The sequence below is a fragment of the Cupressus sempervirens genome, chromosome 8, assembly GCF_028749045.1.
Source record: "Cupressus sempervirens isolate cs-2001-9-10 chromosome 8, ASM2874904v1, whole genome shotgun sequence".
In the NCBI taxonomy this organism is placed as follows: Eukaryota; Viridiplantae; Streptophyta; class Pinopsida; order Cupressales; family Cupressaceae; genus Cupressus; species Cupressus sempervirens.
In genome coordinates, this window is record NC_143125.1 from 341,015,165 (window position 1) to 341,032,285 (window position 17,121).

The following is a 17,121-nucleotide window of genomic DNA, read 5'->3' on the forward strand; positions in this document are numbered from 1 at the left end:
TTATGACATTTACATAGGCAAAACAGAGGAAGGGAGGGAGGGAGGGAGAGCAAGAGATAGGAAGAGAGAGGTAGCAAATGAATAATATAAGGAGACATACGTAGAGAGAGAGGATGTGTGTGTGTGTGTGTGTGTGTGTGTGTGTGTGTGTGTGTGTGTGTGTGGAGAGAGAGAGAGAGAGAGAGAGAGAGAGAGAGAGAGAGAGAGAGAGAGAGAGAGAGAGAGAGAGAGAGAGAGAGAGAGAGAGAGGATGGAGAGAGTGTGTAACACCCTACTTGGAAACCCAAGAGAAATTAACTTAATACATTATAGAGTTTATTGAACTTTTTTTTTTGAAGTTTAAACAATAATAAAGAAACAATGCGTAAGTAATATACACATACACATCAATTAAACTTATACAAATACATTGCAGATTTCATTCCTCAAGGGTTCCTTCATGTTGAGTCATGTTTAAGATGTTTTAATGATTAATTTAAATCTCAAGTACAACGTTCTTGATCATAAAGAAGTAATAGATACATCATCTCATAAGAAAAAAACATGAATACAACTGATACAATGAGATACATCTAATAAATAACATCCACTCCACATCTCACAGGGTACATGGGAATAGATACAAGTACATCAAAATATAATATACACGATAACATATGTACATCAATTGAATAGAAATCTCTAAGATAGGAATAAGAATGATAATGGTACAACTACATCAATGGACATCTAACATTTGCCAAATCTAAGGGGAACCCAACCCAATTGGTAAGAAGTCACTACCTCCCTATCAAATGGTCACCTAGTTAGGCTCCAACTCCCACCATGCAGGGAGGATAATGAACGATCCACATACAAAAAATCAAATCATAAAATAATCTTAGATAGGGAATCTTGATAGCCAAATCTGCCTCAAGGGTACATAACTATCGATGAAGCAAAGAAAATCAAAATCAAAAAGATGATCAACCAATCCAACACCTCATACCAATTCAACAAAATAGTTACCGAGTACAAAATGAGTATCAAAATCAAGAGATAGAGTTAATGAGAGATATTCACTTCAAGCCAAAAGCCAAATGTCAAAAATACCATAACCAAATAGATCGTCAACTGTCGTCAATAAAAATAAACCATCGACAATAAATACATATGACAATAAAACACCATTAATCAATACACCACTAGAGGCAATCATAGAATCTATGGAGGAGACTCGGCCTACATACTAGGGAGTGTCATCACATGAGCCAACTCTAAGGTTACCCTGGTAGTCTCTCAGGACTCTGACCCCCTAGTGACTCTATGCAGAACTAGAATACCCTCTTGTGAAGACGAGGAAAACTAGTCATACCTCTCAAGGTATCATCACATTATCATCCTTAGCTTATACAAGAACTCAAGGCACGGGCGATGCAAAATATCTAACTTATCTTTTTAATTTTTCTCTGTTGGAAATATAAGAGGAGTAACTGAGAGGGGAGGGGTGAATCAATTAGTACTAAAATAAATCCCAGATCCCTTTAGATGTCAATATAAAAATAAACTCTAAAAACTAAATACTGTTGATGCTCGGCAAACACACATAAAATGTTGTAACTCGGTAAATACTGAATATGGTTGGTAAGTACTAATATACAAATCTTAGATGTTATCTATGATTACCATTATTTTAACTTAGATGCAAACACATAAAAAAAAAAATATCATGAACACAATTGACACCAGGATTTAACGTGGAAACCCAATTTGGAAAAACCACCAATTACAACTAGTTACTGTTTTCACTCTTTTGAAGTGAGCCCTGTTAGGAGCCAACCCTATTAAAGGTTACAAAACACACTATTAGGTGTGACCCTATTAAATGATTTAATCACCTTGTTAGGAGTGGCCTTGTTAGAGGTCTTTAGACAATTCAATAGAACTGCCACCTTGTTAGAGGTTTTACAAATAGTTGTTAAGCCAACTCTGTTGAGAGATTTAGATCATTGTTACAATGGTTAGAGAGTAACAATGAGATGACCTGATTTCTGATGCAACTGAATTGCTGATTATAGATCTCTATTATGGCTTGTACTTGATCCTTTCTGATCGAATATATTTCTTTTCAGCTTCACAAGGATATTATGCTTATCCTTCTGATTCACTTCCTTGCTACACCATTAGATCTTCAAAATCTTCTATGCATTCACACTCTTACACACTTTCAAATTCTCAACTTGATCTTATACTTATATCATTCATATTGTCAAGTTGGCTCATATACAACTTAGAATAACTAATATTCATCACCTCAATCGGCTAGAACCAATAGTTAAATTAATTAAACTCAATATGCCAAAATAAGAAAATCCTTCGTTAGTTGACCCAGCTCAGTAGACACTAACTCATAAACAATTTTCTTCTATTAACCAAGTGAACTCAGGTAACACTGCACATTTGTGAAGATCCTTTGGTAATAGAGTGAGCTCGGTTAACACTGATTCCATCCAACATTTCCTTCATCAATCGAGTGAGCTCGGTTAGTTCACTTATCTTCTGTAAACTTTCCTTTGACACCCGAGTTAACTCAATAGGCACTGCCTTTTGAACTACGCAAACAAATGAATGCTCGGTAGACACACAAAATTGTCTTTACTGTCCGAGTGAGCTTGACATGCATTGACTGATAATGATATGACATTTGTGTAACATCAAAGACAATACACAATTAATCAATTGTATCCAACAATCTCCCTCTTTGGCATTGATGGCAACACAACATGTCATAACACAATAAATTTTTTATCTATGAGAACTTTCTCTATCAATATGAACTCTTTATGTCTTCAGTTTCTCCCTCTGTCAGTAATTTTTTTTCAACAACTATTACCAAGTTCATTCTACCTCGTAGACATCTCTATGATAGCATACTTATCCCTCTTACAACAAACTTCTCCTTCTAATTAAAATTTCTTATGAGATATGACAGTAAACTTCTCCCTCTTTGACAACACATGTCAAAGACAATAACTTTTTAATATCAATGTACCTTAAGTACTTATTCATTTGCAATATGCCCTTATCAATACTGCACCAACTAATTGATCTTCAACAGGTTCTAGTTGATGCATCACTAAACTTCATTTAGTGAGCTTCAAGTAGGGGAATGACCCATAGCTTACCTCTTATATACATAAATGCATCCTTAGGTAATGGCTTAGTGAATATATCTGTAGTCTGTTCTTTTGTATTCACATATTCCAATCTGACTTCCCTATCTTGCACTAATTCTCTTAAGATGTGATATTGTATTGCATTGTGCTTTGTTTTGGTATGCATCACTAGATTCTTTGATATATTGATTGCACTGGTGTTATCATAGTATATAACTACTAGATCTTTGATCCAATCTTCATTCCTTCCAATAGTTGTTTGAACCAAACAATGTTAGAACAATTAACTACTGCTACCACATATTCTACCTCTGCTATGGATTGAGAGATGCAATTTTGTTTCTTGCTTGCCCAAGACACTAGTTTCTTACCAAGAAAGAATGATCCACCACTAGTGCTCATCCTGTCATCAATACTTCCTGCCCAATCAACATCAGTGAACACCTTTAAGTCCAAATTGCCTCCAAGTTTGTACCATAAGCCATAATCTTTAGTACCTTTTATATATCTCACGATTCTCTTGATTGCCATCACGTGATTTTCTCTAAGATTTGCTGAGAATCTTTCCACCAAACCAACTGCTAATGCAATGTCAGGCCTTGTATGCACTACATATTGCAATTTTCCAATCATTGATATATATGTGGTTTGATCTACTTCCTTTGGATCATCATTTTTGGAAAGCTTATGTCCAATAGACATAGGGGTTCCAATTGGTCTTGAATCCTCCATTCCAAATTTCTTTAGTATTTTCTTGATATATTTGGATTAAGTAATGTATATGTCATTTTTTTTTTCTACTGAATCTGCAATCCAACAAAGAATTTTATCTCTTCAAACATAGACATCTCAAATTCTTTACTCATTTCTTTTGAAAATGATTTGCATAAGTCGTCATTTCATGTGAATAAGGTATCATCAACAAATATTTCTGCCAACACAATCTTCTTGTTTGGTCCTTCTTTGATATATAGACTACTATTATCATTTGTTCTTTGAAAGCCAATCTATATCAAGTAATTATGAATTCTTTCACACCAAGCTCTGGGAGCTTGCTTGAGACCATATAATGCTTTGTGTAATATGTAGACCATGTCTCTTTTGCTAGGATCTACAAAACCTTCTGGTTGTTCAATGTAGACTTCCTCATCAAGAATTCTATTCAAGAATGTAGATGTTGGTCTGATTTTTCACATGATGAAATTTCCCTAACATAGGTACTGAAAAAATTAGATTGAATCCATCGTTGGTAACTAGGATTTCTTGTTAAGTCTTCAAGATTCTACTTGCCTTTGAAAAATCCTATTAAACCCTATGTCTCATTCCTTTTAAAGTCTTGGGCATGAAATCTTTTAAACTTTGGCAAATATTTTGTTTTCATTTATAAACTTTTCTTCGCCCCTAAGCAGTCTTGTTCTCTTATGTCTCTCACCGTCTGATTCTAACAAAATCTATGGCTATCGCTACTTCGCTATGGTGAGTTGTGCACTTCTTATGTATAGCGAGGTAGCGAGTGTCACGAAACTAAAGAACGATGCAGTAATATGGAGATGTGGTAGCCGAAAAATATATTGTAGTCAAAATTTTAGTCATATGCATTTTGTCAGAACTGTCAGAGTAGGAAAAGAAACCTAGTAAAAGGCGGGCAGAGGATATCACCAGAATATTGATTTTTTCAAATGATTCGCTACTTCGCTAATAAAAAAAACTAAGCATCTCATCATCAACAACATAGTGAGTGGCTGAAGAATGTATTACACAGCCGTCAAACTCCCTGGTGGTCATTAAGAGTTCCAAGTGGCATAGTAAATGATGATATCATTGCCTTGTTAGAACCACAAAGTGGGTAATTGTGGTGTGACATGTTGTACTTTATGGCACCGAGTTTTGTTAAGTTAGCGAAGCTCGCTACCTCGCTATCAAAAAATTCAAGCATTTCGTTGTTGGCGACATAGCGAGCTACCTTGAAATGAACAAACGATGGGACCCAAGCAACATGGAAAGGTGATTGGGATTAAAATACGATTTTATTTTGCCAGCTGTGCAAGATTTATCACGCCATCAATAACCTAGACCCACACCCCATTCATAAAACACGAGATTTTCTAATTGTTAGATCAAAATAGAATCAACGAGCCTCGCTATTTCGCTATGAAAAGATGTGTGATGTTTACTCTATGCAAGATAGTGAATATGGGACCCACTACTCCTTAAGAAGTTCATGCAATTTCCATGCCATTAGATCAAGTTCACATCAACTATTCTCGCTATCTTGCTATGAAGAGTTGCTCGGAGGATATGTACAACAAGATAGTGAACAGGGGACCCACCACTGTTCTTAGAAGCATTGTAGTAACATGTCTACCACAAGATCAAGATTGAATCAAAGGTTGTCGCTAGTTCGCTATAGTAAGATGCTCGTTCTTTATGTATAGCGAGGTAGCGACCTGTCGACGCATGTCCTCAGTTCTCAATGGGTCTTGATGGGAATGCCATCAAAGAAGGAGTTGTACACGTGGTTAGTTCTCATTGGATTGATTGGCCAACTTGTCAAGTGGAATGCTAGTCACCTTTTTTTGTATCCCTTAGTTGTAGGATTTGTAAGGATCGATGGTGCAGATTTAAACACAAAAGGTGGTGCCATTTTGAATATTTATTAGATATGAAATCTTCGCATGTGTTAAAAAAAAAAAGAGTATACACAGAAGATTTTCTTAGCTCCACCTTGTGCGAACAAAGATTTTGAGGCTTTTCTAAGCATAAGCAATTAATAAGAAGATGGTTTTGATTTTGGCAAGTGTGTGAAGCAGTTTGTTTGAGGAGAAGTTGCAAAATTATAGAAAAGAATAAGAAAGAATTTCAAGTAAGTAACTATATTGTAATTTTTGTTATGCTCCATTCCTGCAAAGTATATTCAGAAAATACCTCCAATGGACTCAATAAATACTAGGTTGTGGATAGCAGAGGGATTGCTTAATGAAGGTAATTGGGTCTGGGATGTTAATACCTTGCAAACTAGTTTGATTTTGTTCAAAAGTTGGTTTGCAGAGAAGAAGTTATTTGCTCTGCATGCCAGTGTATTGAATTTTGACCGAGGAAGACTAGTAGTCCCGAGTATTTTTATGGATTATGATCTCCTTAAGACTATGGTAAAGATTTGTGATCAAGCAACTAAGGAAGTGAGAGGGGCAAAGGGTGAACTTGGCAAAATTAGAACCTTGTCAGCAATAACATCTTTCTCTAAAGAAATTTTCAAGACAATATTCTTTAATGCCAAGGTAGTAGAGATGAATTGGGCCTTGTGCAGAGTTTTTGGAGAGGGTGAAGAAGATTTTATACCCATGAGTTTCATGTGTATAATTGCTCTAACTTTTTGATAATGCATGTCTTTCTATTTAAGGGAGTGACACATTTTGGTAGAGGAATGGTTTTGAATGCAAATACGACTAAGGAAGCAGAAAATGCCCATTTTGTTATATTTGACAGCCACATCACCTCCAAGCTCAACTGGTTCATATTAAGTGACAATCCCATAAATCTAGAATGCTGATATAACCAGAGAAAGTAAAAGGTAAAAGTGACTCTCGCAGTATAGTATAATGATGGTGAAACCCGCAGGTTGAGGTTAGTTTGCAATCGTCAAAACAGATTTCATCATTGGTGGGTTTAGCAGTTGCATACATGGAGAAATCAGAGTAGCAACCAAACTAGCATGAAGAGATGTAACAGAAAGGGAACCACAAAAGAATATTTGATCTGCATGTCTTTTTGTTATTTACAGTTTTGTCTTTTTTGATAGGTGTATGGAAATCTCTTGTATAAAGGATGCCTGCCAATCACATTTGCCTTTGCTTGTTGCAACTCATGCCTATATAAATGAGTTTTCAAGGCATCGTGAGGGTCCAAAAGTTTTGTATGTTTTTTTAGTATTTCAAGAAAATAGATTTGGTCCAGTCATATGTAGTTGTTTTGAGTTTATTTTCAGTGATGTACTCTTCTTATGACAAATAGAAATGCAAAACCAGTATGATCTTCTGGGTTCTTTATTGAGTTCCTATTGGTTGTTGTATTAGTCAACAAAAAGGATAATACAAAGGGGTATTTGCGCTAAATATGTGTCACCATTTTCTGTCTCCTTTTCATGAGTTTATCAGTTTTGAGATCATTTGGATAATGTTCATTTGATTGAAAGCATTTTGGATGGGGTGTGTACTGGTTATATTGTTGCTTTTAATTCAATGAATTATGTAAATGCTTCAATAAATCAGTAGAATTCATGAGTTTATGAAGAGGATATCATGTAAGAATGGAAATAGGTGATTATAGTTGACAGATTCAATTACAAGTTAATTGAACAAGGTCTCCTGCCAATAAGTGATTCTTTACGCCCAATGGATAAGGCACTAGTCTTATAAATCAAAGATGATTGAGAATAAATTCTACCTCTACATGTTAAAACTATTATAATTTCAAAATCATTCATATTCTATTTTGTGCAAGGTTGTAATGCTGGTCATCACTCATTTACACTTAGTTTTATGAGTCATAGGTAGCTACTTTTACCAGAAAAATTTGTAAATTCTAGGAGAATTAGGACCAAATCTGCTTATAGGGGATGCTTATAAAGATAGTTGTAATACATCAGTTTGCATTAGAGTTATCCCTAAGTATACCTACCTTGGTCTAGCAGAGCCTAAAGAGTAGGAAACCATCCTTGGTTTCATTGAAGTTGGGTTTAGATTATCTACTTGCATAATTGATTATAGGAATGGGCTAATCTTTAGATTATTTGAGTATTATCATTATGGTCTTGAACATTTTGTTAATTCGGTAGTTCTAAACACCAACAGTAGATTTAACATCCATTTGATACACTTTAAATCCTTTATGTGTTGCATATGCTAGTAGAGTTCTAATACCTTCTAATCTTGCAATAGGAGCAAAAGTTTCACCATAATCAATACCTTCTTCTTGAGAATAGCCTTTGCACACTAATCTTGCTTTGTTTCTATAAACTTTTCCATCTTCATTCAACTTGTTTCTAAACACCCATTTTGTGCCAATTACATTTTTATCCTTGGGTCTAGGAAGAAGGGTCCATATTTTGTTCTTCTCTATTTGTTTTATTTCTCCATTCATTACTTCAACCCAACTTTCATTATCCAGAGCATCTTTAACATTTCTAGGTTCAAATTCAGCAAGTAAACATGTACCTTTTAATTTGCTTCTTGTCATTGTTCCATCAGATTTGTCTCTAATGATTTGATTAGGTGCATGATGACTTCTAACATATCTTGCTAACATAGGTTCTTTGGATTTGGAACGAGTTCCACTATTTTTATCATGAACTTTATTATCTAGCTTGGGTTCCATTGTTTGTGACTCAAGTCCATTAGATTTGGTTTGAACTAGCTCATTAGATTCGATTTGAACTAGTCGATCTGACTGCGACTCAGGTCCTTCAGACTGTGACTCGAGTTGCACTATCTACAACTCAGTAACTATTGGAGATTTTGGGGACTCAGGGAGTAAAGCTTCCTTTCTCTTAGATAGATTTGGTAGGGTATCAAGTTCATAGTAAACAAATCTTTTGTAATCCTCTGGCTCTTTGCTGCTTTCTTCTTCATTCTTTTCTACAAACTCATCAATTCTCACATGTGCACTTTCTATGATTTTATGAGTAGACAAGTTCAAACATTTGTATGCTTTACTTCTACAAGAGTATCCTAAAAATACGCCTTCATCACCCTTGACATCAAATTTTCCTTTTGTAGATTCTTTCAAGATATAACATTTGCTACCAAATACTTTCAAGTAACTTACATTTGGTTTGTAGCCATACCATAGTTGACAAGGAGTTTGATTTGAATCTTTCTTCAATTGTACTATGTTCAAGGTATGAACTCCAGTGTTGATAGCTTCCAGTATTTGATTGCAACATTATTTTCAATCATCAATGTTCTTGCATAGTCCATGATGGATCTGTTTCTTCTTTCAGCTATACCATTCTGTTGTGGAGTAATAGGGGCTGATACTTGTCTTTTGATCCCTCTTTCAATGCAAAAATTATTGAATTCATTGGAGATGAATTCACCACCTTTGTCTAATCTTAAAAATTTCAATATCTTTCCAGTTTCTTTTTCTACTCTTGTCAGATACCACTTGATTTGTTGAAAAGCTTCGAATTTTTCTTTTAGATACATTACTATCATCATTCTAGAATAATCATCAAAAAAAAAGAATGAAAAACTTTTCTCCATTGTAACTCTCTATTCCAATAGGTCCACATAAGTCTGTATGCACAATTTCTAAGACTTCTTTCAACTGATAGTTCTTGCTTTTAAAATTAGTCTTTCCCATCTTAACTATTTGGCAATTTTTGCATAGGCCCATATCAAGCTTCTTCAAACTAGGAATACCTCTTACTCTTTTATATTTGCTTATCTTAATCAGATTATCAAAGTATAGATGACATAATCTTTTGTGCCATAACCATCTTACTTCTACTTGAGCAATAAAACATGAACTTTCACTGAGATCAATAAAATAGATTACCTTTTGTTTGCTTGCTAGATCCAACCGTATTTTCTTTTCCATCCAGTATTTTGGCTAGTCCATCCATGAATTCTACCTTGAATCCAATGTCATTCAACTGTGCCACACTTAGTAAATTATGCTATATTCCTTCAACCCAATAACCACTGTCACATACAAGTTTCCTTGTCAAAGAAATACATCCTTTTCCTTTTATGTTACAAGGTTCATTGTTTCCAAATCTCACACTACGTCCATCATAATATTCCATGTGCTCAAATTCTATTTTGTCTCCAGTCATATGATGTGAACAACCACTATCAATAATCCATGTATCATTTTTGCTAACATGAGAGATAAGTGGCATTTTATCTCTTTCATCATCATATTCATTGTTTACTGTAATATATACCATTTCATCTTCACTGTTATCGGAATCTTTAGCCATAAAACAAGATTTCTTACCTTTGTCCTTGTAGCTCTTAGAATCCTTCTTGCCTTTGTGCTTATTGCTTTCTTTTCATTTTTGTTTTCTTTGTTTGGACACCTTGCAACAATGTGACCAATTTCTTCACAAGAAAAGCAGATCAAAGGAACTTTATCTTTGTACTTTCCTCTACCTTTGGAATATTTTCTTGCAAGTAGGGCTTCAACAACTTCAAGATCACTATCTAAGCTTTCTTTTGTTTCTTCTTCTTTACTTCTTGATTGACTGGAATTTGATTTCTTTATCTTTTTCTTGAGTGAGAGTTTAGCTTCAAATTCAGACTCAATACCTTTTGAGCTAGGAACATAGTTATCAAAGTTATCTAACTCAAAATTTGTCAATCTTCCAACTAGAGCATCCAAAGATATCTTATTATTTGGATCACATCTCCTCTCTTGAAAAGCAAACACTTTAATTGCATAAATAGGGAGAAGAGTTCTAAGTACCTTGCTTACAATTGTTTTTCCTTGAATGTCTCCTCCAAATGCTTTGCTTGCGCTCACACTTGCTTTGATTCTTTCCACATATTTTGCAATGTTCTCATCTTCTCTCATTTTCATCTGATCAAAATGACCTCTTAGACTTTCAACCTTAGCTCTGCTTACATTGCCATCTCCTCCATAAATGTCATTTAGTTTGGTCCACTTTTTATGAGATGTTTTACAATCTTTTACTTCATCAAATTTAGCATAACTGAGAGCAGATGTAATATCAATCATCATGATGTTATGATTCTTCTATTTAGCAATACCTTCAACCGATAATGTTCCAGTGGGAGTCTTGTATTAAACATCAAGATATTTACAACCTGAATCATTGATGGTAGTCAAATGCAACCTCATAAGTCCTTGCCATGCTGCAAATTTGTCTCTATTCAATTTGGGAATTTCTCTTATGTAAGACATCTTGATCTTTAGCTTAGGTCCTTGAAACCTTCTCTGCAATCACCAAAAGCTCTAATACGAATTGTTGGAAATATAAGAGGAGTAATAGAGAGGGGAGGAGTGAATCAGTTACTACTAAAACAAATCCTAGATCCCTATAGATGTCAGTACAAAATAAACTCTGAAAACTGAATACTGTTGATGCTCGACAAATGCACATAAAATGTTGTAACTCGGTACTTAACATGAAAATCTTAGATGTTATCTATGATTACCATTATTTTAACTTATATGCAAACACATAAAAAGAAAATAGCATGAACAAATTGACACCAGGATTTAACGTGGAAACCCAATTTGGGAAAACCACCAATTACAACTAGTTATTGTTTTCACTCTTTTGAAGTGAGCCCTATTAGGAGCCAACCCTATTAAAGGTTACAAAACACACTGTTAGGTGTGACCTTCGTAAAGGATTTAATCACTTTGTTAGGAGTGGCCTTGTTAGAGGTCTTTAGATAATTCAATAGAACTGCCACCTTGTTAGAGGTTTTACAAATAGTTGTTAAGCCAACTCTATTAAGAGATTTAGATCACTATTACAATGGTTAGAGAGTAACAATGAGATGACCTGATTTTTGATGCAACTAAATTATTGATTACAAATCTCTATTTTGGCTTGTACTTGATCATTCCTAATTGAATATATTGATTTTCAGCTTCACAAGGATATTCTGCTTATCCTTCTGATTCACTTCCTTGCTGCACCATTAGGTCTTCAAAATCTTCCATGCATTCACACTCTTACACACTTTCAAATTCTCAACTTGACCTTATACTTATATTAGTCATATTGTCAAGTTGGCTCATATACAACTTAGAATAACTAATATTCATCACCTCAGTCGGCTAGAACCAATAGATAAATTAACTAAACTCAATATGCCAAAATAAGAAAATTCTTCATTAGCTGACCTGACTCAATAGACACTAACTCATAAATGATTTTCCTGTGTTAACCAAGTGAACTTGATTAACACTGCATATTTGCAAAGATCCTTTCATAATCAAGTGAGCTTAGTTAACACTGGTTCCATCCAACATTTCCTTCATTAACTGAGTGAGCTCGGTTAACACTCATCTTTTGTAAACTTTCCTTTGACGCTCGAGTTAACTCGATAGATATTGCCTTTCGAACTAGGCAAACGCAGGAACACTCGGTAGACACAGAAAATTGTCTTCACTATTTGAGTGAGCTCAGCATGCATTGACTGATAATGATATGACATTTGTGTAACATCAAAAACAATACACAATTAATCAATTGTATCCAACAATCTCAAGGAAAGGACTAGCCAAGATATTTTAATTACTATGTTATCACTTGTTACACAATCTACAATGAGTTACCTTTGTAGCCACTTTGGGCTCCAACCCTTGTTGCAAGGCACTCCCATAGGATGCACCTAGACAACCTCCCCTGGAAAATAAAACCACAATTGTATCCCATACCACAACGCTTATGATGATCGATCTTGGTTCCTTAACAGGCAACCTACAAAATAGTTGGTTCTCAAACCCCAAGCAAACAAAAATGCTCCACAAAGTAAATCTCATAAATGCAATTTTCAATTTAAATTACAAAGCTCATCATAACATCTGGAACAAATTAACTTATAGAAGAAATCACTGTTAGAGTAATTAGATATTTTCCTAATTAACTCTAGTTTAGTTAAGCTAAACTTTAGGCATCTAATAATTAATTATTTTATTAATTATTATGATGCAACCTAGGTTAGACCTTTTTAGGGTTTCGATCTCCTTTATAAGGATGATCTCTCATTGTAAACATGAATTGAGATAATTTGTTGTTGATTATAACAATCTACTTTTTGGCTCATCAAGAATGTCTCGTTTATGGATCTGTTAATTTTTGCCTTCATAGCTTTTTGCTTCTCTCTTTTGTAACGGGTTTTTGCATGCAGGTGATTCTTAAGAGCTGTGGGCTTGATTTGTCATTAACTTCGACATGGTATTAGAGCTCAAGATTTTCATGCCCCTGTTCTTTTTGTGAGAGATTTGGCATCAATTTTTAGATCTAAGCTTTTAGAATTTTTTTATTGGATTTGGGGGTTCACTAATTTTTGAGGCACTTTGAGCAAAAACGAACATCATTGTTGAGCTCAGAGTGCTCGAAAACCCCCATTTCTATATAAAATATGTCCCATTTGGACGTTGTTGAAATGTGAAGCAAAAATTTTTGTACCCAGGCCATTTTAGCATGGGCTCAAAAATCAAGGTGACATTTTTTAATTAAAAAAGGCTGCAACTTTTTTATTTACAATTTTTTTTGTTTAATAAAAATGCATGGTGTGAAGGTACTACATTAGTAGACCTGCGGGCCCATGAAAATGCTTTGGGTGCGGCGCCAACCAAAGAACTTAGCCCGATATCTTTCCCTTCGAACTGATGCCTCGGTTCTAGTACTAACACATGCACTTAAGATGAATCCCGCACTCGTAATGGAGAAGGATTTTTTTTTTGCAAGATGTATCTCCATTATCTTTCATTTCTGGAAAAGGGGAAATGATTATGCAGAGATCAGCATCATTTCCAATATCCCACAAAAGCAGACTGTAGGATATGACATCAAGAGGAAGGTGTTTAGTTAGGACGAACTGGAAGAGGTCCCAAGCCTTATTTGTGATTCCCAATTTGCAAAGGATATTTATGGACTTTTTAAACATGGGGCGTGTACATTCCTTCTTCACCTCCATGTTGTTAAGGGCATCGAGCAAAGTTGCTCATCACCCTCAACCATCTTCTATTGCCTTGCCCTATTCATCATCCTCCATTGTCAACCTTGCAGTTTTGGTGCATCTTTGCACGAGACTATGGGTACTTTTTCCTTGGATCCACGCATGGGAGTCTTATTGTTTAGTAAGATGCTTTTTTGGAGGCTCATCTAGCCTTGATCATAGTGCTCTGTTTGTCTAGTTTTAATGGGAGAAGAATTTTAGTAGAGTTAGCATTGACAACGTCTTCCCCACAAAATTTGTGCTTCACGTGGCCCTCAGCAAGTCAGCCCCCACCTTTTTCTTTCATCTTTGCACCCTAGTTAGTGACGAATATGGACTTGGGAGATTAGCAAATTAATTGGAAAGATTTGAGTATTTCTTGGTAATTGCACCTACCTTTTTCTACGTCTTCTCCTATGACCTGCAAATTTTCTCATGGCGTGTTTGAATGGTTGCATCATCCAGATTGTTGCTTAGTCATGTAAAGATGGTCGTAATTACAAGCAAAGGGTTTGCTTCTTTTCTCATACTCTTGAGTACCTCCATCTTTTGTTGTACATTTCATCTCCTCAAGCCTCTGAAGGATCTTCAAGGAGTGCTCTGGCCTTGGCTTTGCATGCTTCAACTATGGTGTCTTATGCTATTCTTGAAAGCGAATGTAATAACAAATACCTATCCCAATAGATTATGCCCACATCAGTGCTCCAGATGAAATTGTTTGATTGGGCTCTATAGACATCGTCATGACTTGGTCACTACGAGTGTTTCTTGGGTTTCCAAAAATGTTGCATTTTATTCATGTATGGGTCTTTTATAATGGGCATTGATTTTATTTTTTGACGTGACATCAATATGAGCCTTTATGCCAGTAGTGTGAGTTCAACCTTTATGAGAGGCATTTTTTATGCTTTTTTCTCCATTTTAGGCAAACTTTTTGGTGATTGGCCATTTACTATTGCATTTTTTGTGATTTTAAAAAAATCCATGCCGAGCTCTTTCATGGCCCCTACACAAGATTTTTGACATGTGAAATTTTGGCCACCCAAATTTTTTTTGGTACTGGCTCTTTTATCGACGACACTATTTTTTACGTTGTCTTGTTTCCCACGATCGAGTATTTTTTTATCCAATAGGAGTCATTTTTCTGGCTTTTTTTAACCTCAATGACCATTTGAATGTCAATTTTGGGCTCATCACTTGTTGACATCAACGCCACATCAATATTGCATAAGCATTCCTGTTACCTCCTTGGGTTCTGTTTGGACCTACCTTTGCACTTTTGCTCATATCTCGGGCATACAGACTCTGTTTTTCAAAAACGAGATATCGTTGGAAAGCTGGTTCTGAGCCCATCACAGTGGTACATGTGTTTTTCAATTTTGATTTTTTATGGCTTTTTTTGTTGTCAAAGTCAGGGTACATTTTGCACTTTGGGAGGCATATCTTGAGCATCTGATCTTTGATTTGAAAATTCTTTATATCATTGGAAAGGTCTTTCTAAGATCTTTCCAGTGATGTTAATTTTTTTTCTAGAATATTCTCTACGCACATTCTACTAGGTCTTTTTCTTTTTTGCATTATGGTGGATATCTTGGTCATTTCAAGTTTAGGGATCAATTTCATTGCTTTAGATGATTCATCATGACTTATACTATCTATTGTATTAGTCTTATGCCTCTTCAGGTCTATTTAGACATCCTTGTATGCATTCTTACAAACACACTGAGATAAAGTGCCATATTGCATCTGTATTTTTGTTTCAGTTGTTTGCCTTGTTTTTCCTTCTGATTCAAGTATGTCATCTAAGAACACTTGTACAAATTATTATATTTGTGGGATTCACCATGTCTTGTGCCTTATTGTACATGCACTACTCTGATTAAACCGTCATGGGGGGTTGATGTTTTGCCTTTGTTTGTCATCTTCCTTTGTCTAGTGAGTGTCTCTTTCATGACATTAGCCTCATGACATGTCTTAGATTGATCACCTCAATACACACATATGTACTCTTTTGTGCATCTTGATCATGGTTCCTTGACATGCATTTCTTTTGGCCTACTTTTCCAGTTTCCTGTCACCTCACCCTTGTTTGCATTAGGGGGGTTCTTTTGTTGTTTCTCATGTGTCCTTGGTTCGATTGATCAACTCTTCAAGCTTTGGTGTTTCATGTCATCTGTATCTTTGAGTTTAGTTGTTTTCCTTTGTGTGCCTCTTGATTCGATGCATATTATAGTCTTCTCTACCTAGTCAGGTTCTATTTTAGTGGAGATTCTTCAAATCAATAGTTACTTTTGATAGAGCTTTGCAGCTTCTACATGCTTTAGTGATGTTCTTCATGATCATCTTTTGTTCCTATCTTCCGGGACATTCCCTAGTTTGGAGGCTTCTTTAGTCATTCACTAGTTTTTTCAACATTATTTCCATCTCTTTTTGGAGTAGGGTTTTTTTCATGTGGTTTTCTCTATTTCTCCTCTTTTTAGAGATTTGGTTGTGCTTGGGTACCTCATCAGGCCTTGTTTGTTGGGACCCAAATATGCTTTATGTAGTAGTTTCTAGGTTTTTAGCTACTCCCTAAGTTTATCTTAAGGGGGGTTGTTAGGGTAATTAGATATTTTAGTAATTAACTCTAGTTTACTCAAGCTAAACTTTAGGCATCTAATAATTAATTATTTTATTAATTATTATGATGCAACCTAGGTTAGACCTTTTTAGGGTTTTGATCTCCTTTATAAGAACGATCTCTCATTGTAAACATGAATTGAGATAATTAATTGTTGATTATAACAATCTACTTTTTTGCTCATCAAGAATGTTTCATCTATGGATTTGACATTTTCTGCCTCCATAGCTTTTTGATTCTCTCTTCTGAAATAGATGTTTGCATGCAGGTGATTCTTGGGAGCTGTGGAGTTGATATTTCACCAACTTCAACAATCAAAAAAGCCCCTAGTCTACATTCTAGTTGGCCAGCTAAGCATCTCACAGGAAAAACCATCACGAAAAAGAACATAATAAGACTTCAAATAAAAACACAAGAAAAACATAAGTTTCTCAAATACATGGCTAAAATCATTAGTTTCCAAGAGTCTAGTTTGACCAAAAAGACATATTTTAAATATCATGTTATACATGTTTTTCAAAATTATATAATGTTCCTAAGATTAAAGGTTTTAGCAAACAAAACAATAGTAGTAAGCCAATAATGCCATCATATTTAAATTAATATATATTTTAAATATCAAAATTCCATTTTTTAAATTGTT